This window comes from Convolutriloba macropyga, chromosome 13, assembly GCF_964194025.1.
Source record: "Convolutriloba macropyga chromosome 13, txConMacr16.3, whole genome shotgun sequence".
In the NCBI taxonomy this organism is placed as follows: Eukaryota; Metazoa; Xenacoelomorpha; order Acoela; family Convolutidae; genus Convolutriloba; species Convolutriloba macropyga.
In genome coordinates this window covers 896,242-923,252 of record NC_134480.1, presented here as the reverse complement: position 1 = coordinate 923,252, position 27,011 = coordinate 896,242, and the positions used below count along the sequence as shown (strand labels likewise).

General features: G+C 32.9%; 1 protein-coding gene across 1 annotated transcript in view; it reads left to right on the top strand.

Annotated features, from left to right (window-relative positions):
* LOC142351846 (uncharacterized) overlaps nucleotides 1-27,011 on the top strand; it is a 159,280-nt gene that overhangs the window by 19,328 nt on the left and 112,941 nt on the right. The gene's annotated exons all lie outside the window — the stretch shown is intronic.

Genomic DNA, 27,011 nt, shown 5'->3' with positions numbered 1-27,011 from the left:
CGAGGCGGAGTGTCCCTTCCTTAAGTTCATTTTTCACTTTATCAAATGTTTGTTGTAATTCAGGAGTCTATTTAAAATCTGTTGTATCTCTGAGTTGGAGCTAAAAAGAAGAATGACTTGTAAGTATTTGTATTTTGAAATAAACGTGAGAAATCCAACACAATTTTGAGTTTCTTTTTTAATTTTGGGTTGCTGCAATTTTAAAGCCTCTTTTTTGGATTTAAGTGGGTGTATGTGGTTACATTGAATCTGATGTCCCAAAAATATTACTGAATCTAGGAAAAAGAAAGATTTATCTGGAGCAGCTTTGAGTTTTTCATCCTTAAAAATAGTGTGGTATTGAGTAAGTGTTTGCTACATTGTGTCTGTTGCTGTATCTTGGATGAAAACGTCATCGAGATAAGCAATTATTTTGTTTTTTCTAACCAGTGGTTTAAAAATACTGCTCATGAAAGATGAGAAAGCTGCTGGGCCTTTGTGATGGTTAATCAAGTGGCATTTGGTTGTATGCACTTTTCATATCGGCTATAGAGATAATTGGTCCTTCAATCCGTGTTAAATTAATCTGGATTGTTTCTATGGGCCAGCTGCATTTTGTTTCGTCAATCATTGTGTTTAGTTGACGAGCGTCTAGGACAATTTGCGGTGATTCTCATTTTCTAAGAATCATTACTGGGTTAACGTATGTATTTCCAGTGGTTTAAGAATCTGTGTTTACGGGTGCTAAGATGTCAAATTGTGTTAGTAAATCGAGTAATTGCTGTACTATCTTGTAATTGGAGTGGAATACGGGTGGTTCTTCGCTTCTTAAATGTAGCTGTTGCTTTTAGGGGAAGGTTTATTTCTACCTTAGTTTTCCCAACATTGAATTTAGAGAATGGGTAAAATTTTTGAAATGTGCGTGTTCGTGTCAGTTTCATGTGTTCAAAATTAACCATGGTGAGAAATTCTTTATCTGTTTCAGTGAATTTTGAGACATCAAAAGGTATGGTTAATTTTTTTCTGTTCTGATTTGTATTCGCGTTCTTGTTGCTGACTAAGCTTTAAGCAATAGAGTTTTTCTATTTGTTTCTGACGTACCTTGTGTGAGGTAATTTAAGGTGTAAGCATCCATGAATTCTGTGACTTCATTTAAGCGATATTTTGTGGTTTGATGATCGGTGAGTGAAACATCCTGTTGTGCATATCCAATTAATCCTTTTAAGATTGTTAGTGGTTGATTTAAAGGATTTTGTATTAACATCTGGACAAATGAATGATAAGGATATTCGATATTATTGATATCCATTATAGAGAAAAACATATTTTTGCGTAGTTGTATGAAGGAAAAATCAGATGCGTAAAGTATATTACCACTCGCATTTTTATTCTTGAGTTCGTATGCGGTTAGAGAATAAGTTAAAATTAGATTTTCAGAGGGTGTAAAATATATTGAAGGATCTCCAATTACCGGAAATAATCGTGAATAATACGGGGGTGGTTTAATTGACGAATCGTAAAATTTTACTGACTTTATATCATGATTATGTTTTAACTCTAGTGTATGAGATGAACATTTTATTGAATCTACGTATTTTCTAGGAAGCGTGTACCTAGAAAATTAAATTTGGTGTTTGATACATGAATGGTGAGTGTAAATTAATGTTTTTGAGGGTTCGGCTCTCTTGTTATAATGTAAGTTTTAGTGTCTAGTTGTAGTTTAGATTTCTTTGCTGCTGAGAGAAAAAATGTTGATGCTTTTAGCTATAGTTTGTGGTATTTTTTAATTTCACTCCAAGTGTCGGTATTTAATTTGTTAAGTGTTGTACCAGAATCTTGAAAATCTAATTCTAGATGTGGTGGGGATATTGTTTTCTTTTTATCAAGTGTTTGCTGAGTATATATTGCGAGTGGGAGTACCCATATGTTATTTTTGCAAGAGGTAGAGAGAATGTGTTCTCCTGTGAGAGTGTTACATTCCTCTTGGCAATTGAAATATTCATCTTGTGTGTCTTGATTTATTTCTTAAAGTAAATCATTAAATTTTCAATTGAGAAGTTCTTCCTCGGAGACCTTTGTTGTGTTTGTATATTCAGTGTTCGAAGGAGGTGATTTCTGTTTGTTCTTGATCTAACAATGATTTTATGTAATTCATAACATTACGAAGTCTATTTCGTGAGAATGGTCGTCGTGATCGATTTTCGTCCCGATCATAGTGAGGTGACTGTGGTTTAGGGTTATATTGTGAGTTAGTTTGAAAATTTAGTCTTGGATATGGTGAAACGTTTCTACTTGGTGGTTTGAAGTTGCTGTTTCCATAACAAGGCTTTGAGTTATTTTGTTAGAATTTGTTTGGGCTTCTGTACCTTGAGTGATTTCTGTGTTCTCTGCTACTGCTGCGAGAGCGATTTGAAACTGGTAGTTGTTTATCTGTCGTATTATTTGATGTGACTTGTCTGTTGGGAAGGTTTTGATTACCTTTCATTGCTTAATTGAAACTTTGTTTTTGAAAATTAGGCTTATCAAGTGGTTTTGTATACTTTTTTTTTCAGGGCACTGAACGTGAACATTTTTCGCAAAGTTTTAGTAAGAGTTGTTTTCCTTTGAAATTTGGGTCATTTGAGTACTTGTGTCGTACTACATTTATTCCGTGAGCAATATCGTGTTCCATTACGTGAGTATCGTCTACAGTAAGATTATATATCTCCAGGGAGAGATTTTTAATTGAGGGTGAAAGAGTGAAATTTTATTTAATTTGTGTCAATCGATATTTGTTCTTGTAACATCTTCTTCGTGTATTTTTTCAACAAGATCTGCAAATGGAAGTTTTGGTTCCAATGCGGTTGATTTGTGATTTGCGAAGATCTTTTTAAGTGCTATTCTAGCTAGTTGTGGATCGAGTGCTTTGAAGAGTGCGTCATCCATTTGTGCATTTCGAATATCTGGGGCATTATTAATATATGCTTTTCGAGTCATTTGTTCTATTCTAAAGGCTAGCGTCTTAATTTGTTCCCCAGAAGCACGTGTTATGCTTTCTACTAATAATTTCGCTTGAGTTTGCGATTGTTGGTTATCAAATGGTTTAAGAGTGTTAGTGGGTGATTTAAAGTATTTTTTATTAACATCTGGATAAATGATTCATTAGGATATTCGATGTTATTGATATCCATTATCGAGAAAAACATAATTTTGCGTAATGGTATGAAGGAAAAATCAGATGCGTAAAGTACAGTACCACTCGCATTTTTATTCTTAAATTCGTATGCGGTTAAAGAATAAGTTAAAATTAGGTTTTCAGAGGGTGTAAAATATATTGAAGGATCTCCAATTACTGGAAATAATCGTGAATAGTACGGGGTGGTTTAATTGATGAATCGTAAAACTTTAGTGACTTTATATCATGATTATGTTTCATCTCTAGTGTATGAGATGAACATTTTATTGAATCTACGTATTTTCTAGGAAGGGTGTACCTAGAAAATTAAATTTCGTGTTTGATACATGAATGGTGAGTGTAAATGGAGTGTTTTTGAGGTTTCGGCTCTCTGGGTATAATGTAAGTTTTATTGTCCCGTTTGACTGTAATTTAGATTTATTTGCTGCTGAGAAAAAATGTTGATGCTTTTAGCTGTAGTTTGTGGTATTTTTAATTTCATTCCAAGTGTCCGTATTTAATATTTTCAGTGTTGTACCCGAATCCAGTAGAAAATCTATTTCTAGATGTGGCGGGGAGATTGTTTTCTTTTGATCAGGTGTTTGCTTTGTATATATTGTGAGTGGTAGTACCCATATGTTATTTCTGCAAGAGGTAGAGAGAATGTATTCTCCTGTGAGAGTGATACATTCCGCTTGGCAATTGAAATATTCATCTTGTGTGTCTTGATTTATTTCTAAAAGAAAATCATTAAATTTTTGTTTGAGAAGTGTTTCCTCGGAGACCTTTGATGTGTCTGTATTTTCAGTGTTCGAAGGAGGTGATTTCTGTTTGTTCTTGATATAACAATGAATTTATGTAATTCATAACTTTACGAAGTCTATTTCGTGAGAACGGTCGTCGTGATCGATTTCCGTCCCGATCATAGTGAGGTGACTGTGGTCTAGGGTTATATTGTGAGTTAGTTTGAAAATTTGGTCTTGGATATGGTGAAATGTTTCTACTTGGTGGTTTGAAATTGCTGTTTCCATAATAAGGCTTTGAGTTATTTTGTTAGAATTTGTTTGGGCTTCTGTGCCTTGAGTGATTTCTGTGTTCTCTGCTACTGCTGCGAGAGCGATTAGAAACTGGTAGTTGTTTACCTGTCATATTATTTGATGTGAGTTGTCTGTTGGGAATGTTTTGATTACCTTTCATTGCTTTATTGAAATTTGTTTTTGAAAATTAGGCTTCTCAAGTGGTTTTGTATACTTTTTGTTAGGGCACTGAACGTGAATTTTTTTTGCAAAGTTTTAGAAAGAGTGGTTTTCCTTTGAAATTTGGGTCATTTGAGTACTTGTGTCGTACTACATTTATTCCGTGAGCAATATCGTGTTCCATTACGTGAATCTCGTCTACTGTAAGATTATATCTCCGAAGAGAGAGATTTTTAATTGAGGGTGAAAGAGTGGAATTTGTATTTAATTTGTGTCTATCGATATGTGTTCTTCCAATATCTTCTTGATGTATTTTTTCAACAAGATGTGCAAATGGAAGTTGTGGTTCCAGTGCGTTTGATTTGTGATTTGCGATGATCTTTGTAAGCGCTATTCTAGCTAGTTGTGGATCGAGTGCTTTGAATAGTGCGTCATTCATTTGTGCATTTCGAATATCTGGGGCATTATTAACATATGCTTTTCGAGTCAGTTGTTCTATTCTAAAGGCTAGCGTCTTAATTTGTTCCCCAGAAGCACGTGTTATGCTTTCTAGTAATAATTTTGCTTGAATTTGCGATTGTTGGTTATCAAATGTTTTCTGGAGTTCACTGAAAAACGCTTGCCAATTCTTTTCAATATCTAGTGGAAGATGTGAATACCAATGTTGTGCTGGATCTATTAGGGCCGTTTGGATCATGGCAATTTGTTTCAAGATCCAGGCTTCATGGAACGGTGAATCAGTCTGTTCTGGTCCTGATGTCATTACCATATTTGCTGTTATAGCATTCAAAAAATTTTCTGTTGTATAGGTGGTATCAGTACAGTCAAACCGTCTTAAAGAATGTTGCATTGGCACCGAGCCACCAAGGTAGGGTTACATCCTTTGTGCATTGGCACCGAGCCACCTAGGTAGGGTTACATCCCAACGGACTACAGGTGATGGCGTTTGTGTGGACGCTGCTTGTAAATGATAAGGCGTCGGTGCGTTTGTACTTTGTAGTGTACTTTGTGAATTTAATTGTCTAACAGTATTTACTAATTGTTGTGGAGTGATTTGGATATTTTGATTAAACCCTTGTGTGGGTCAGGTTGAGTTATTAAGAATAATGGGTTTAGTATTAAAGCGTACGGAATTTTGTCTGTGTAGACGTGGTAAAGGTGTGTTTACACTCGGTAATATTGGTATAGTTCGATTTAATGGATCTAATTTTTGTGTCAATTCATTCGAGGTCACAGGGTGTCTGTGCTGGTGATTTTGGTAAATAGGCGTGTTTCCCGTGGTATTAGTAGTCGATTTTTTTTTAATGTTATTATTGTTATTTTGATTATTATTTTCATCTGTGTCTCCAAGACCAATTAATGTGTTTACCGTATGTGATGAAAAGAGTGTTCCATCATCCAACATTGTTGAATTGAATTCTGTTTCAGTAATTTCATTCATACTGATTCTGATTCTTGAGAGTAGATAATTGTATCCATATTTTCAATGGTTGAGACTTCCAGAGAAGTACTCGTGTTTTCTGTAATACTTGTACAAGTAACTGGTTGTGTTTCCTTGTTATAGTTTCTAATTTCTATATTTTGTTGGCGAATAGATAATTTTTGGATGGTTTCGGATGGTATTTCCGTAATGTTCACAAAATTTGTGGAAACCAATTTGGGTCATATATTTAGTGGAGTGTTTCTGGTAATTTTGTTATTATTCGTGGATAGTTTTCTTCTATTAGTTTTGTGGCTGGAAAGATATGTCTTACCAGACTTTTCCGAAATCTGTGTAAATACCAAGTTAGGTGTGTGAGAGAATCGAAAATCTCTTCATCATTTAGATCTGCATCTGTGACAGAGCTTATATATATCTTTAAAAATTGAGTGAATCCTTCTATTTCCTGCCGAGCGATTTTGTGTACGCTTTCCTTTCGAGAGTGTGAAGCGTCGGCATTAAGTGTAGGTGCGAGGCGTTTGAGAAATTCGGAAGAAAGTTTTCTAAATATACCTTCTCTATCCAAGGGTTGAGTTTCGGACCATATTCCGTTAGGGAATTCAAATAGTGTGTCTGATAGAGGGTGAAATATAGTATCGTATATTAACAAGATGTAATTGTTTGTGAGTGTATTACAAATGAAAAGATCTGAACCATTTGTGAACTAGGTTCCGGAAATTTCAACTTAATATGAGAGAAAGGCGGTTCGTGAAACATATGATGCCTTTTCTGGTAAAGAGAGGTGAGGTTGTCGTTCTATTGCACTATAGTGATATTTAAGCTGTTTTGCTGTATTTAAGAATTTATTTTTTTCATCTTGGTGTTGATAGTGTTTAACTTCAAAGGGTAAAATTTCGTGTTCTGTTGTGTAAGAACAGCTAGTTGTAGTTCGTCCAAGTGTGTCGGTACGTGGGAAGAGAGTTGATCAATGTGATGATCCATTTTAGTTATTTCATTTGTTTAAATATTAGTAGTTTTCGTTTTATTGGGGCTGTGTTCCCCTTTTTCCTAAATTTTTAATAGATAAAAAGTAAAAAGCAATATAATCTAATTTTAACTCACCAGTTAAGGCTTGGACCAGTTTGGTCGCACCAGTTAAGCAGACCCGAAGAGGGCTCCTCTTACAGCCTTAAAGTATAAACAGCTGTTGCTACTTATTTCTGCGCGCGAAGTAGACTCACCTATATCTCTAAGACTAACCGACTCTGTAAAACAGTGATAGTAAACTTCTATTATTACGGTGGTTAAGAAGTATAGCACCGGAGTCAATGGTATACACATAGTTTATCTAGCTAAAAGACTGACTATAGTTAGTTCAGTTCTCTCTATATAAAAGACAAGAGCGTCTTCTCAGTCTCTGATTGGTTGAAGGTGTACATTCAGTATTTCAACTGCTACAATACAATCAACGAAAATGAACTTGTTTAGATTGTTTTTAACAAAATGTGTTTTTATACAGTCTCTGCGTCAAATAAGATGAAGTCTCTAAAAAATTCGAACTCGTAGTCAGTGATCGCCTATGGAAAGTCTATAATACTCAAAAATTTTGGTGTTGTTTCTCTGGAGAGAAGTTATATTTTCATCGATGAAACCATGAGAAAAAATTGCCCCAAAAAACCGCACATCTTACGTTTATTCACCGGTAAAAATCTCGGTTATTTTGTTACGGTGGATTTTTTTTCTTTTGCATTTTTGTTGGTAGCAGTGATTTATATTTTTTCAATGCTTAAGCGGCGAAAACAAAAAATCCACGGCTTCTTTGGTGACTATGATTTTTTGTGTATGAAACTTTCACATTGCACCTTTGCAGCTAGGATTACTCGGGCTAGTGTCAAAAATGGTTATGTGAGATCTCGTCTTCAAACATATAACTTCATCGAAGCAGGCGGTTGAGCTCTCAGTCTTTGAAATGTCGATCACCCACTTTTTGTCTCAGCCATAGTGCCAAAAGCAATTTTTTTTAAAAAAAACTTGAATCAACCGTTGAAGAGACATTTAAAACTTTAGTCTCTAGGATTTCTGGGGCTTATTTCTATCCAAAGTTAATTTTAATTTTTCAATCTTTTCAAGATACATACGTTTGATCTATAATTTGATTCGTTTTCAAACAGGTAATTATTGTACTATAAATGAATGTTTAGTGGCTCGCAAAGAACATTCGTCGCATTTATACAATTCCTGGACAATGTTGGTCTGCTTAGAAAAATACTTGCAATTACGATTTTTGGTCCTTAGATACGGGATAATCGGTCAAAGCACGGTGACAATAAGGTTGTTGAGCAATTCTCTGAGAGCTTTAATAGTCCCTAAGCGTACAAATTACGTAAAGCTAATGAGTTTAACCGATAATATTTATGCATTTATGGTGAGCACTATTGGTTTATTCAATAAAACGTTCTTTTACCGCAGAAAAAATGTGGGATTTAATAGCTCGGTTTGGATAAATTATAAAGCGATGTAGGTTGAAAAAACCGTTACATCTCAATTTAATCAACTCAAGAGGTCCATTTGCAATTCGATTAATCAATAGTTGATCTCGAAAAGCTTCTTCCTGAATGCATTTTAAAAATGTTTCTATATTTCTTTTCCTTTTTGAATTGATTGAATATTCGTCTTCATACGGCAGAACTTTTTCTCAAATAATTGACTTACGCTTCACTTTGTACAATTTTTGATTTTTTATCTCAGTTCACAATTTTACAGAATCTAAGTTTTCTTCTTAAACATCTGTTTACTTTCATATCTTGAAAAGTTTGTTTGTTTTTGCTACAATATCGTCAGTAAGGTTGTCTTGTATGAACTTATATCCTTTGAACTTATGTAGGAACATATGTTATACGCCGAATGGTTAATTTTTGAGAAATTATAAGTCGAACAGTTAACATGTAAGAACTTGTAAGTCGAATGGTTAACTTGTAAGAACTTGCAAGTTTTTGGAGCAGGGCGATGCATCGCCTCGTTAGAACTTGCGAGAAACCCGGGTATGGTCTTTCCCATTATAAGGACACTAAACTGTTGCTCCAATGGTTAAGCATATGTAAGATTGGAGGAGATGGCTAAACGTTATGTGTCACATAAGCTAAATTACCGAAACCTCATTGTAAGTCTTTGATACCGCTATCAATAAACTTGGAGTAATCTGCCATAAAAAGATTTGCTCTATTTTGAACGCATAGTTTTTGTTTCTGTCGTAAAACTTGAGTATGAAAAATGATGCTGATGAAATGAGTTAACATGTATTTGAAGGAAGCTAGGAATTATTCTTTAAATCAAAGATTAGTTACTTGAAAGAGAAGTATGAATACAATAAAATGCAAAATCTTTGTAAATAAGTTGGCCTGTTTTTTTATCAATTCTGAAACCAACTATGAAGACGGCACGAGGTAAGCCACAAACAAAACAAAAGTTTTTTCTAGTTATGCGAACTAGTTACTTACCTTTCGTATTTAAAGTGATAACTGCATGGATCAAATATAAATTCATTTTTTAAAAATCAATGTCATAAAAGAAAAATTTGTGGAATCGCCTACTTGATGGTTATACATAAGCACAAAATCCAGTTCCCAGGCTCTTTCATTGAAATAGTTTTTGAGGACAGGGAGAATTTGGAGTCAAATATGACTTCCAGAAAAGGACTATTTGAAAGACTTTATTATTTAAATAAATAAAGACTGAAAATACTCTTCCCTGATTGGATAAAAAGGGAATAGTATCTTTTCTTTCTTTCCTTTAGATGTTTACCCATTTTACCCCTCTTCTCAGAAGAGAAAGTTATTTAGTCAGTACCAGTTCACCACCTGATATAATAATAAAGTATATTTCTCTCTCTCTACTCCGCTCTTGTTTTGTATTGAGATATACGTCAGACTTTAGCATTGGGGCCCGTGCACTGTCTACTGAAGCTCAGAAGAAGAGTAACAGACTAGAGGTATAGAACTTTAGTTAGTCAGGTAAGCCTTAAGAGTACACCATATTCTTGAGACAACCATAAGACAGTTCTAGAAGGATCCTAATAAAGGTAAGCTCAGAACACGTCTTATCTGGTGCGACCAGTGCTGAACTAAATTGGATAAACAACAGAAAAAAATATCGAATAAATAACAAAAATATTGTTGGTAAACATAACGTATATAAAAAGAACATTAAAATGGCTTACAAATACAATGAACAAACAAATACTAGCAATTTCTTAATACCATTTACAATTGCTAACGATTGTCCACAGGAACATCGTGAAATTATATACAGAATAATAGTAAACTTGAAAAACAACTTCTTTTAAGAAACAAAACATATACAACAGATTAACATACATAGAAACCATCTAGTACATTATTTACCAGTAATACTACTGGTTAGAGATCAATATAACAAACATTACACATTCACACTAACAGATGAAAAAGGCAATAAAAAGATATTTTTTAATTTCCAAAATGAAACATCACTATCGGATACGTTTAAAATATTCTTGAAAAGACATGAGGAATCACAAGATAAAACAAAATTGACAGCTGTAACATCCACTACGTACAAAACACTAAGGAGTACAACCGGATACCTGAACGAATATCGTCAATAAATACAGTCAGTGAACGATAAATTAAGATTAGACATAAAAAATTATAACAATTGGCTAACAAAAATAATTGAATTAAAAACAGATTTGAAATCAACAACATTAGATGTAATAAAAATAGTATCTGAATTTAAATTCCTTTTTTGGTTAGATAACTTCGAACACATTAATGAAAAACGAATCCAATTCGGAGAAACATTCCCGGAGGAAATTAGTCATTTATGTGACGAACTCCAGAACATCTGGAATAGTGAACACTATTCAGAACATTTTGAAAGCACATTGAAAATATGCTCCGATAGCATAAACTTCATCGAAGGATTACAAAGTCATGTAAAAATAACAGATCAAAGTCAGACAGGATCTTCTTCATTTAATTTATCAAGAAGCCTAACATCGACATCAACACCTAAAGACATTCAAACAAATAATAGCTTACAAATAAAAAAAAATCAACACTAAAACCTGATAAACAATTAACATCGAATTTATTTGGAAATCAACAAAATATAGACGAAGACATAGATATCTCAGATTCCGAAGAAAGAGAGATAAGATTTGAAAATCAAGTACCACCATCAGTGAACCAAAATGCTCGACGGAAACACCCAATGAGAGATAATAGAAACAATATCTATATTAGTTCTTTAAATGATAACCAAGAGTATCACGAACAATATTGGAGACAACAAACAAATAATTACCTGGAACTAAAAAATGAAATAACAGCTACGGTAACAAAACACATGAATAAACTAATAGATGATCTGGAAGTGAAATATCAACAGATGAATAAAAGAATGGAAAAAAGACATGAAGAAGCAATAGAAATGGTATTCGACCGACTTGATAAAACTCTGGATAACATAAATAGACAAACAAACCTCAGTACAGAAAATGAACAATTATTCACTAACAGGAATATAGACAATATTGCGAACGAAAATAGACAAAATAATAATAGACAATACAACCGACAACAAGAAAATCGGAATAGAAGAACCAATTCTATCACAACAGAAGAAAGAGAAACATCCGTAGTAGAACCTCCTCTACCATTTTATAAACAACTGACATCAATGAGTATAAACGAAGAACCTCAAATAGAACAAAGTATCAGCAGTGGTTCAGTACCTACAACAATAAGACCTTTCGATGGTACGGACCCAGCATATACTGTTGAAGAATACTTAAACAGTATAGTCGCAGCTATGATATTTAGCAGTGGAATAGAACCAGTAAACAAACCTGGACATCATCAATGGAAAGTTAAAAGAGCAGCTTTAATACTACATACCCTACAAGGACCTGCACAAAAATGGTATTCAACACTTCCAAGTGAAACAAAATTAGATTGGAAAACATTTTGCAAAGAATTTTCAGATATTTTTGATTCTGAAAAGTCAAAACAACAAGCAAAAATAATATTACAACAATTACAAAAGCATACAAACGAATCACTAAGATCATTAGCACTGAGAATAGAAACTCTCGTAAAAACTGCATATTCATTGTACACAGAAGATTACAGAAATAGCGTAATGAACCAATCATTTATTAGATGTTTAGATAACGAACTAAAAACGGCAGCATTAAAAAAGCATGCGAATCATAAACAAACGCCAAGAGAACCGGAAATGCCATTCAAAACATTGGTAGAAAAAATAGACCAGATGGATCTAACAAGAACTATAACAAATAATCACAAACGACTATATGAAGTTAATCAGAGTACAAGTAATATCAATGACGATCTAAAACAAATGAAAATAGCCTGTAACAATATCAACGAACTTAACCAAAACGATCTAGAACAGTTTGAAGGAACAATATGTAACGTCCTTAACGGAATTAATAATACATATGACAAAAAGAATTTTAAAGGCAGACCAAAATTTGCATTGTTTTGTAGCTATTACAGCTCACACGGACATACTAAGGGTAGATGCTTCAAAAGACCACGTCGAGAAAGCACAGCACGACCAAAAGAATGATCATTCTATGGTCATACGAGAAATAATCAAAATTTACCAAACAGAAAAATTGATTCAAAAAACATTAATGGAAGACAATTACCACCAACGTCACCAATATATAACAATCCACGAAGTCGAACCCCATACAGATCACAATCAAGGAACAACTATAATAAAAACGTAAATCCTAGAGATAACGGGAATTATCAAGGATATAGGAAATCACATAATCACAATAACAGAAGTACAAGTTATAATAGAAACAATTACAGAAGAAGCAGAGGAAACAGCTACAACAGAAATAACAATCACAACAGATACCATAGTAGATCAAGTTCAAGATATACAGACAGAAACAACTCTAGACAACAATCACCGTATAACAGAAATAATAATTATAATAACAATAACAGACAAAGATATAACAGCAGAGACCCAAACAGAAACGACAGATTTAGACAACGTTCAAGTAGTAACAATAGAATTTACTCAAACAACAATAACAGAGACGACAGGAGAAATTCATCACAAAGAGAACAAAATCAAAGGAACTACTCTTCAGAACGACGAAATGAAGGAAATAAATATAACAATAATAATAACAAAAACAAAATAAATAACATTAAATCAGAAAAACAAAACGATGACCCACCAGGGATTGACGAATATGAATACACATCAGAGTCATCCGACGAAGATCAAGAGATATTAGATAAATTCTATAACGCAAACGAAGACACATGCAATACATTAATAAATACATTAGAAAGTAATCCAACCTGGATATTGCCGATGTATCAATGTAATAAATTCGAACAAGATTTCACTAAACAAAAACCAGTTTTAGAAATTGATTTTCTACTGGATTCAGGAGCAACATTGAATTTACTCAATGAAGATACTTGGAACGAGATAAAGTATAATAACCCAGAAATACAATTGGAAAAAGCAAACCAAACATTAACTGCAGCGAACAACACCACAATAGAAACATACGGAACAGTCAAATTACCTCTTACACCAGATAAAAATTCGAATAACAGAAGCAAACCCCAAAACAATTTTTACATTCATTTTTATGTAACCCAATGTAACCATAACATCCCAGGCACCCCTTTCTTCAAAGAATATATTGAAACGATAAATGTAAACACAAATAGACTAACCTTAATTACAAATACAATCCTAGATAACGACATTATATTCTATATGAATAGTACAAAAGGTTACCCGTATTACTCTCGATTATACCCAATATTTAACAGAGAAACAATTTATATCGAGCAGAACCAAAATAAAAGCTTAACATTTCCAATACCTATATTTAAACAAATGAAAAAATCAAATGAAAAAACAATTCATAAATCACATTTCTATTTCGAACCGATAAACAAATATCACAATATATCTTTTACAGATATAAAAGACTTCACAGCAGATGAAGAGTACTTCATAGACATTTTACTAGTTAACAAGAATAGACATAAAATAACCATAAATACAGGGTTAATTGGTTTCATGAATAGAAATATTACATGTAAAAAACAAGATAACGAAATATATCATACAAATTCAATTGACTTGTTCACAGCTTTGTATCATCTAACATACGAAAGTGAACACGATATTAATGAAATACTAAACATACAAGAAAACGAAACAATCGAACAAGTAGCAACATTTGAAAAAAAATCAAACTTTAAATGCAAATTTAATATTAACAAATATTCAGAACAAGAAAAAGAATTTATAAAAATGTTTGATTTTCAACATTCACACTTAACACAAGAAGAGTTCGAAAAGTAATAACAACCATACTACAATACAAACAAGTATATGCAACAACAAAATTTGACGTCGGAAAAACAAAAGTAAAGTTGAACCTACCGATGAAAAAAGATGCAATTTTCAAAAAACAACGAATAAGCAAAGTACCGATACACCTTCGAGAAAGAATACAAAAACTATTAGATATATTAAAAAAATACGACATCATCGCACCCGTTAACAAAGAACAACTGTCAACAGGGAACACATTCACAAACCCAGTAATAATACTACGAAAAGGCGAATCTCTAAAAATCGTGCTAGATGCAAGATACTTGAACAGCATGATAGATGAATCCAAATATAACTAGCCAATCGAACCAGTTGACGTAGCCCTAACAAGGATTAATGGAACAATATTCACAACAGCAGATCTAATTAGCGCATATAACCAAATACCACTAGACGAAGAATCAATGCGATATACACATTTTACAATCGGAAATGAACAATACTGTTATAAACGCTTATTCTACGGAATATCAATCGGACCAGCACCATTTGCATCAATACTAACACATTTTCTATATCCCTTAATTAGAAAAGGAACAGTCATTACATACGTAGATGACATATTTATCCAAACAAATTCATATGAACAAATGTTCGAAACATTGATAGAATATCACAAAATACTACCTAATGAAAACCTCAAAGCAGCACCCGACAAAACATATTTTATGTTAAAGTAAGTGAAATTCTTGGGACATATAATTGAAGATAAAAAAGTGAAACCACTTACATCACGGATTGATGGATTCCAAAAACTGGAACCACCAACGAGTATGAAAGCTTTACAGCGATACCTGGGAACAATAAATTTCCTAGCGAAATACGTATATGGTATGCAACCCATACTACAACCATTATATAATCTCTTACACAAAGAGAACGACTCTAAATGGACAAAAGAACATCAAACAATTTTTGAACAGATGAAAAGAACAATAACACTTAAACTCGAATTGACAATGCCAGACACTAAAAAACCATTTTACATCATTACAGATGCATCTAATACGGGCATTGGAGCAGCATTATTACAACAGCATCCAACTGAAAAGAAAATGAAATTAATATCAGCAAACTCTAGACTTTTCACACCAATAGAAATGCGACTATCTACATTAATTAGAGAATGCTCAGCGATCATAGTCGCCCTAACGGAATATGAATTCCTACTAACAGGTTCAAATTATCCAATTATTCTATATACAGACCACAAACCAATAATCTATCTATTTACACAAAAAAAACGGATCACAGAGTTTACAGATTTCAACTTATACTAATGAAATTTCCAAATTTACACATTATTTGGACAGAGGGGGAAAAACCTAGCCCTACCCGATCTTCTTAGTAGAACAATAGATGAAGAACATTTTACTAAAACACGAGACATTACTGTAGAAATACCGGAAAACATAAAATTCTTTTTTGCTAAAACACCATTTGCAAATAACCTAGAATGCAAATACAGCATATGTAACAACACAGATGAAGACAATAAAGAAAAAACACACTATCCAGTTCTAGCCAACATACATAATAACTATTTCGAAATCAACATTGATAAGAACGAGTATCATCCAATCTCATACGAGAAGTATAACACAGAAACAAAAACAAATTTAATACCGAAATACAAACCAAAAACAAAAAATTGGCAATCACCAATTGTAGAAAAAGACGACTTGATTATAGAGAGAAACCGAAAAGGACCATACACGGTTCACCATGACGACGACTATCCTAGACTAATTAACAATGTTAAACAAGAAAATAATTACGATAATGCAAAAATAACAGACGTTTTCTATGACGAAAAAACGAAGATCACAGAAGATCTCATTAGAGAAACACAAATCATAGATCCAGTACTTCACAAACTAAAAATGTGGAAAAAACATAACAATAAACCACATTCAGTAACAATGGACATACGCGGAAACAAAGGACGCTTTGCATACTATAGAAAATTTAAATCAATAGTAATTGACGAAAAAACTGGAATAATTAAAATCATCATTAGAAATCACAAAAGCACAATCCAAAGAATATGCTTACCGTTAACATTACTACTATGTGTTTTCTACGAAAATCATTGCACACAGTTGGTCATACAGGACTTGAAAAAAAAAAGAAACATAATGGAGAAATATTATTTTCCAAACCTAACAACCTGGATAAAAATCCTAATAGCAGATTGCATACAATGCCAAACAAACAAAGTATTTGCAAGCACAAAAACAAAAAGTAAAAAAGAACAATTAGCACCGACAAAATCATACTTTAACGAAATGATAATGATAGATACAAAAGGACCCATCCACCCATCATCAGAAGGAAATAATTTTATCTTTGTAATAGTGGATGCATTTTCAAACTATGTAACATTTATGTGTGCACCCAAAAATAACGCTCATTATGCATTTACAGCATTATTTGAACACTGGTTTATGAAATTTGGACTACCAGAAGAAATTCGTTCCGATAACGGATCAGAATATATTAACACAGAATTAACACATTTATGTAACTACTTCGAAATCAAGTTTAAACCAAGTACAACATATGCACCATGGACAAACGGATTAGTAGAAGGGACAATCAGAATAATCGGACAATTCATAAGAACATTATTCGACGAGAAATATCACAATTGGTCAAGGAAAGCAAAATTCTTTCCATATGCATACAATACACAAAACCAAACACGATTAGGTATGTCACCATATGAAGTCGTTTTCAACCAAAAGCCAAGAAAACCAACAAAAATAGAACTGGAAACAACATATATACTAAAAAACAACAAAAAAGAATATATAACAATACACAGAAATCATATAGTAACGTATTATCCGAAAGAAAGACATATTGAACTAGAATTACAAAACTATTTACTAACGAACGAAATCCCAATATTAAAACAACCTACTATACAAAAATCACATAAGAAACATAAAACACAAGAAGACAATCAACAAACTCATAGTTACAATCTTCGTAAGAAGAAAATATTATTAACACAATAAAGAACAATAATAAATAATATTTATAATAATAATAATAGTCGAACTATTACTAATATTCATAACTCGTAGTGGTACAAAGCTATTCATCGTATTTGTAATAATCGACATTAACAAGTTAATACATATATACAGTACAACAATCTACTACAGTACAATCACCCACTATGAATGTGAAATCAACTTTAATACTCTCACTAACACGTATAATACTACACGCATACTACAAAATTTCTACCGTTATAAAATATTCCTTTCACTCAACCAACTACCCCAAAAGTCATTTCATGATAATCCGTACATACAACTATCATTAGAAACACTACTAAACAGATCCCATAACAGTTTAATGTGCTAATATTACCTAATCTATCAATTTTTGACAAACATCTTCATAGAATATTCGAAATATAATCTATGAATAATCCGACAATCTATCACCATAAAAATATCTCTATGTACATTCTTATGTATATTCCTATGTACAGTCAGTATCTCGACTGGCACACATCCCTAACCCGAACCTTGTGTGCAAAATCAAATATTTTAGAAAAGAAAAGATAAATACATCTAAATTAATACAGGAAAATATTACACGAATACACATAAAACAGAATAAAAATATTAGTACTAAAAGGTGCTTTTATTCGACTAACCACTAACCAACTATGACACATTGGATCAAACCCTGAGATATATCATCATAATTTGCCAAACAGTTATAAAATAACAATTCCAATATTAACATTCCGTAAATATCTTTGGGAACAACTATCACCAGATATATTAACACCTTTTAGTAGATAACTTCTATAAATCGAAATTCACAAAATATAAAAACATAAAAAGGAGATCTAACTGTTTAAGAGCACTGGAAGTTTAAACATGCGTTATAAAACATACGTTGCAAATACACTCGAAGAATACATCTTCTATCCTCTGACAAACCATCCGTTGAGAATCACCCACCCAGTTGGCGAAAGTCCATCCAGCCTGACAAAACGACCCACAGTAGTAATTGACAAACAGCAACCATTGTCATCGATAAAAACAAATAACAAAGATTCAAACAACAAATAACAAATAAAACATATCCATACAGGATATTCTAACCCAAATCGCTTTTGATAGTAGCCCTTAAAACCTCAACTATGATTGTCACAAAGGGTAATTTCTCATATAAACAAAAGTTCAAAAACACAAAATACAAAACACAAAAGGTATATTTTATGTGATATTCACAAGCTTAAAACTGGAATAGACGTTTCAGATAATTGATGTAAACAATAAACAGTAAACAATAAACAAACAACAAAAAATCAAATAACAAGTAATCAAAGAATAAGTAATCAAATCCTAAAAAACAGGATTGAGGATCTATCCACCTCACGGAATGGAATAGATATTTTGAAGATGTTAGCATTCACGAACATCTATAAATAGAAAAAAGGAAAATTTAGAAATAACAAACAACAACGATAGGAAAGAGTAAAAAATAGCAACAAGTAATTACTAACAGGATAAAGGCTAAATACAAGTAAAAGAAACGGAAGCTAAAAATAATGAATACGAACTAATAAAAGAAACACATCTAAAAATAGAGTAACGTATCGATTAGACGAATATGTTCACCAAAACAAAGGAATAACTTTTGTTCCAAATATAAGGTTAAAGAAACGGAAATCATTTCAATATAACAGTCCCAGTGATAACAATCGCTATAATAACACTCCGTAACAACGTAACAACAGTCTCCGTCATAACACGCAATAAAAGCCCATCCAGCCCATCCAGCAATCTCCAACAACAGGATCTAAAACACACACTTACTATAATACAAGTTATCTTTGGATACATACATTCATATAGATGAATAATACATTCATCACATTCTTAACATACACATCCTCCACCTATAATTCTACATTCGGCTATTAGACATTCGGCCAAATAGAACTTGAACTTAAACATAAACATTCGGCTAAATAGACCTTCGATACTATGCACGGTCAGTTCACATTGCACTTTTTTGCACAGTACAAAACAATATACGTCATACATTCACACGTCATACCAAATACGGACGTCATACATCTCATTAGTGAAAATACGGACGTTATTGAAAAGCGGACGTTAACAACTAACGTCATACAACTAAAGTAATAATCACTAAAACCCAACAAAGTCATCATTAACGGGAAAAAACTCACAAATTGACAACATCCATAAGGAGATGACAGGGATGTTAAACAATTCACTGAGACACACTGTCTCTCTGCAGACGCAATTAGTAACAAAAAGTAAATGTCAGACCAATTAACATTTACCAGTTCACCATAATCCAATGGTGATTAACAGGATTGATCTTACCAAGCTCATTAGTAGTTGAAAGAACTTTTCAATTACGTCAATGCTACTCAAACAAAGCATTTTGTACCATTGGTAAAAACTTCCAATTAACATTGCAAAGTTGCAAAATTCTAGAAGATTGCACCAATGTATACAATTACCAGTTATACCTTTTCAATAATTAGACAGTTTTACACCAAATTCCTTGGTACAAACTGACGCCACGAACCATCCCAAGGATCAAGGAAACTACTTCAAAACAAAAGGCAACGACAAAGTCGGCACCAACATCACACTAATTACCCTAACATACCATGATGGAAACACGCCAACTACCATCAAATATCATAAACTTCATACCAATACACCAATTAGAAAGAAAAAACAACATCTTGAGAACAAAAGTTCTGGAAAATGTCAGAAGTAGATCCAATTCAAGAAATAGGAAACTAACATTCTAATTAGACCTAGTAATTATTAGAATTGACAACTTAACAACCCAAATATAAAAAAGGGAAGATATGTAAATGTCAGAAACATTGTAGAGAACCAGAAACGAGAAAGTAAAAATCACAATTCTGATTTTGCCTCGTACAATCCATAACTGCTAAACTGACTTGAAAAAATTTGAAAAATTGTGAAAAATTTCAGCTAAGCTGAAAAAACGAAATTGTCCACTCAAAATTCAAAAATTTTTCTATCTCAACAGAATTCTTGCCTTGTTTCTATAATTTCACATCAGAAGGAGAAGTTAAACTATTTTTTCAATTTCATCTTTCAGAATACAAGTTTCAGAATACAAGTTTATCAACAACACTCAAATGCACGACAATACAAATTAACAGGTAAACTGAATTAATTTAATTTCATTTCAGAAAGGTTAATTCACCACTATACATATCACTGTGATGAAAAACCACCAATGATAGCAGCATCAGAGTTTATGCACTCTTTAAACAGAATTCAGCTTTGTATAAAAATAAAAGTACAAAGAGACAATTTTGCTCAACTTAAATTTCCTTTAAATAGTCATATACATTTTGATAACGACAGAATCTCAACCACTGATTGTAAAATTTCAACTAAAGATTGTTTATTCATAATTGAAGGAATAACAGAAACCGGACAAGAAGTAAAACTCTTTTGGGGAGAAAAACATTTTGAATTGTTAAAAGATATAACGCTCTGTAACGAAACTATTTCAGAATTCCAAAAACTAGAACAACAAATACACACGGATATATGTGTTGATATCAACAAACTAAACACAGTTTTCATAGTAGTTTGTAAAAAAAACCTATTGAACTTGTAGACGATAAACTAAAAGCCTAACAAATGATATGATACCAGTTATTGTTATTGTAGTTTACCAGTAAATTTAAATATCATACAATTAGTGCGGCACCGTTAAGTGTCAGTTACACAAGAAAATAACTGTCATTTTCCAGTGCAGCACTTAAAAATCTTTTCCAACTACCAACACTCGTTTAAACGTTTCAACAATTGATTTCTCAGAAACACTAGTAACACTCTATTTATTATTAAATAAAATAATATTATTTCTTACTATATTCTTAGTACCTTGCATAATAGTAATATTCACGTATCTAGCGATTGTAACAATACATGAAGTAATTAGGAATTGCAGAGTAGTATATGCAAGCCCACCAGTACAATAATTCAATGCACGAAATACATCCTGATATATACCATACATGCAAAACGCACAGTTTATTGTAGAACTGGAAATATTTAAATTTATTAAAATTGCAATAATTATATATTTCCTAGTACGCATGTGCTTAAGTTTAATAGAAAACTTTGTAAACCCATAAAAATTGATACAAACCCCGACATAGAAGAATCTTTATATTACACACTACATTCACAAAAATTCTATCTACAAATTGGATTTCCCGCAGAATCACCATTTTACGGAAACGTTGTAATATACCAGTTAAACTTAAGAATACAACATAACGAAATTTGGATATCAAATATAGGAGCACAAACACACCAACCAGAACAAGAACTAATACCAGTACTGATATTAACACCACCATATATGCAAATCCCACCACACGGACCTGATTCCGGAGCTTAGATAATTGAAAGTCAGCAAAAATTGCGTCATCAAATAATAATAGTAACCGTAACAATACTCAAGAACAACCACATCATAACGAAGTAACAGATCTAACAAATTTACCAACATCGCCTGAGATAGACGATACAGACCCTGGAAACGAAAACCCGTATACAGTACGGCGTGAGAGAACAGAAACTAGACACCTATTAAGAGGCAGACGTAGAGCAGCACTCTCATTTCCCACACAAGAATCTACATTAGTCTCATACGGTTCTACTGATGTAGAATCAATTATAATAAGACCTATAGAAGCCGGACAGTCAGAACCACCAAGTCGAACCGGAACACCAACCGGAACACCAACCCGAACACCAACACTCCATAATTTTAATATCAGTTCGCCAAACGATCATTCAAGTGTTAATACTATCCCAACACCTACATCATCTGAATTAAGAGCAAATCCATTTCTACCACACACATTTCAACAAAGACAAGATTTCAATTTTGTACAAGACCATTTTCGTGTCCAACCAATACACTCACCTCATAGTTCAATTTGGTCAGCAACCTCGCCGCAAAACACGATAAGTAAAAACACTACACCAAATAGATCACAATCTTCATCCTCGAACACCTCAATCAGCGTACCACGAATAGAAGTAACAAGTTCTTTACAACCACCACGAAATACAATCCTCTCACCAGCATCATTTATACCGGAACTAAGACTAGCATCTAGTCACCCCGGTAGAACTCGAGCTACACCAGTATTAAATCCAAACCCCCCCACTTTGAGTAGAACTAATGACCATACATATCTTTTTCCATTAGATCATAAGACCTGGAATCCACCTCCACCATTATACGGACCAACTAATCTTGGAGATACCCTCACAAATTGATCAAGAAATAGACTTACAAATACTTTAAATCTAACAAATCGACAGCGAAGTTCGGCACTTGAAGTTCTAGCAACACCATCTTTAGAACTAAAATTTAATACAACGACTAAATACGATACGATATTCAATCATCCATTTCATGCAACAACACCCTCTATAGTATCAACAACGACACCAGCACCGTTTATTTGTATTGATTTTGTCTATAAGTTTGATAGATATACTAAACAAACTTTAGGTTTTGCAACATTTTACAATCCTCATACAGGATTGTCGTCTACATGTCGTTTCAATTAAATTCTATAATACTAATATTAATAATAATAATAATATTTAATTACATGAAAATAGACACACAAATACAATCACAATATAAAATACAAAACAAACTGAAAGAACATATTAAAGACCGCATCAACGAAAGAATGGAGAAACATATCAAATACATCAAAAATAAAAACAGAATAAAAATACATACATCAAATACAATAGAGCGAGAAAACTTCAATAAACTTATGAAACACGTATCTGACAATCGAACAGAACTAACTGCAGAATCAAACTCAATCAAAGACAGTTATAACATCACAGAATTGGAAAATTTTAAAAACAGTTCGGACTATGAAGAAATGTGGAAAATAGCTATTGATAAATGGACAAGAAACTGGAATTTCTATAGAGAACATCTCACAAACAGTACTCTAGAAAAATTCCAATTAAACAATAAAAGACAAAAACGTCAAACAAAGGAAGACTACGTAGAATTAACAGGACAAAGCATAAACGGCTCAGCAATCGGACCTCAAGATATTTTTATTGAACATTACGATTGCGACGCAGAAGAAATCACGAACGTAAAGTACTACGAACTAAACAAAATTAGTACATGTAAATTTAAACCACTTGATTTAGATATGACAAAAACAGAGGTTCAACTACTATCAAAAGCACAAGCAGTAGAAATTAAAGCATACGCAGTTGCAGGAACGATTAAAGAACGAGTAGAATGGTGTTCACAACACACCAACTACATTAGAGCAAACCGACCTAGCTATTCTGTGTCAGACGCACAAAGAACAAAAATATTAGATCCAGACGAAGTTCGTAACGAACTCGCCAGACTTAATTTACTGAAAAACACAGCATATAAACCTACGAGATACAACATATTATTCAATTACATAGCTAATCCACCATTACAAAAGAGAATTGAAGACCTCCAAGGCAGAATACAATTTCATTTGGATACTCCTATGGTACCACCATATGGCAGAATAGTGTATGATTACACAAACCCAACATGGATACCCTCCGCAATCAAAAACGCACAATCAAACTGTTTAACCGGAGTAAGAAAACAAAACAGAATAGACATACTAGATTGGACATTAGAAATCAGAGAAGTATCACTCATACTAAATATTGATACGGAAGAAATCTCATACATGGGAACAAAACTACCATGCGATCTCCGCAAAGGAGAGTGTCAACCGACACCTTTTACAAAAGCAACAATAGTTTGGGAACCCCAAACACATTGTCAGTTATTTGAACTAATTAGATTTGATGCATTCATGGTCAAATACCAAGACCGATACTGGATAGAAACAAACGCAGAATGGACAACAGTACAAAAACCAGATATACAAGAAAAAATAAAATTAAATAAAACAGCCTCAATAGCAACACGATTTGAAATATATCCAATCGTTGAACACGAATGCGGATCAGTACAACCCCTGCATAAAACAGAATACGATGATATTTACATAATATATGAATATGGCTTTGACATGCATACAGGACGGAAAGTAACAAGAAAGAAAGATAAATTTGATGATGAAAAATTCATCAGAATAACACCGAAACAAATCATCTCAACGCACACACGCTATGAAGTTGAGGATAACAACCAATTTTATTACGGTTTTATCAACGAAAAGACACATTTAAATATGAAAATGGACTTATATATGAGTAACATCTACTCTAGAATCAGTTTACAAGCAATAGAATTTTATTCACAAATTTGCGAACAAACTAGAAATCTAAGACAGTTAACATTAACACAAGTACAGAAGAAAACACCACTTCTAGGATACATCCTTACAGGAGACAGATCGATATTTGTAAAACAAGAAGGAGTAAACGTTATGAAAATGTACAAATGTGCAAAGAAATCATCACCACTTTATGTACCACAAACACGTGAATGTTATGATAAAATACCAATTCTATACAAAAACAGAGTACAATATGTACACCAACTAACACGCCAAACATACCTTTGGGCAAAAAAAGTACCATGTTCACACAGTAATTTTGACCAACTCATATCTATAGATACGGAAGGAGCATCTCGATACAGATTAACACCGTATCCAGTTAAAGTTGAAACAATACTGAAGACAATATCACCAGAAGAAATTGTATTAGACAATATGTTTAGTAAAGCAAGTCTAATAGAAAGCGGAATCTACAGTAAAGAACAATTAGTACAAGAGATAGTAAGAACAATTAGTACAACGAAAAAGAGATTTATTACATGAATACATGAGAGACCGTGAAAAACCATTACAAGCCGCACATTCAGCAAATGCACTAAAACTCTTAGAGCTCGAACAATTAGGTTTATTACAAACATGAAAAAATTACGAACAATCACTAAAATGGTTACGAGATTTGAATATCAATGGATATAATTTTCAGATTGATCAACCAAGCGTAAACTGGAAAAAAAATTTTTGACGGCGCATGGCTAAAAGATCAAATTCTAACCATCTTTGGTTGGCCATGGTACATATTAGAGAAAATGGCTATTATTTATGCTATGATTAGCATGATACTATTTATAACAAATCTTATTATCAAATTCTATAACGCTTTTACTATTCACAAAGCAATCGGAAAACAAGCAAGTATAACAAAAATACTACTAACCGGAATATTTGGAATATTTTCACAAACACTTACACAATTAGTAGCACAAATACAAGAAGAAAATCCACATGACGACAGTGACGATAACAATTCCCATTATGGAAACCTAAACAACAAAACAAGAAAAAATAGACCTAACTTTCGTAGATATTCAACAGAAGTAACAACGTCAAATCATAACAACAATGAACCACCAACAGAAGTTTACGTTGATACAAATTATAAACATTACGACACAACAATCCGAAGAACGGAAAACGGAATACAATAACGAACCTTAGAACCAATAAAAAAGATACAGAAACCACCATTACCAGAGAGGAAGTATAAACCAGAACCATTTAAATTAGAACCACTAGAAACAATAAAAGAGAATAAATTACAAACAATACTACCACAATTAATTACACCACCCTCGGCATATCAATGCATCGGAAACAATTCATCAGCACCTATCCCTAGTGCACCAAAAGTTGAATCACAAAATAGTTTATTTCACAACCATCCATACGAAACCCCAATACCAATCCATCAACCAAAACCATATGAAATCCCAAATCCTTTATTAACAACTAACGAACAAAGGCACTTGAAACCTACATCGAAACTACTAGATATACAAAACCCTCCACCAATTGATTTTGAACAACTAAAATTAACGGCTAACAAAATGCATAATCGCAGTCACAGCCTAGACATCCTCCAAAATGATCAGCCAGACACAAATGAAGTCACATACTTTGACACTCATTCGGCTGATACATACGAAATTTAAAATAAAATGTAAATTAAAGAACATCTAACAGTACACCCCCCTCACTACTATTAACTCATCAAAATAGTACATTCATAAAAATGTATATTCATAACAAAACACAAGAGAACTACTGTATAAAATGACAATATATTTCTAACATATAACAATGTAACCACTAACGAGTGAGTTTTTAACATATCAAACTACAAACAGTTTCTAAAACAGTTAACATAACCTTTATAAACATATGTTATTCAAATAATAATAAACTATGAGTTTTAGCACAATGACAACAGGCATGGACTACGAATCACCATACAAACCCGATTCACCATTCAGCTACGAAGTTGAAGAAGGAGAGTTGAGTTCCGGATCAGGAAGATCAAGTCCTGGCACAGTAAGAGATAACGCATCGGACTGTGGAACTCAGACAGACGATCAAATGGAAAATACTTCTGAAACAGTTACTACAATGAGAGTACAATTGGACAATACTCAAAGGGTTATTCAAACTCCACACGAAATTGCACGTAAAGTAAAAAATAAATTTGACAACAGACGGAACTTGCAATCCTTTAACACTAACAAAAACACTAATGAACAAGGAACAAGTACAAATCTTCATAGCTATGAACATAGCAGATTAGTTAACACTCAAAATCGTTCGACGACGGAGCCATATACATCACCCCCACTCCCAAACTACCCACCCCCAGTGCGACCGCCACCACCATCAGATTATATTACA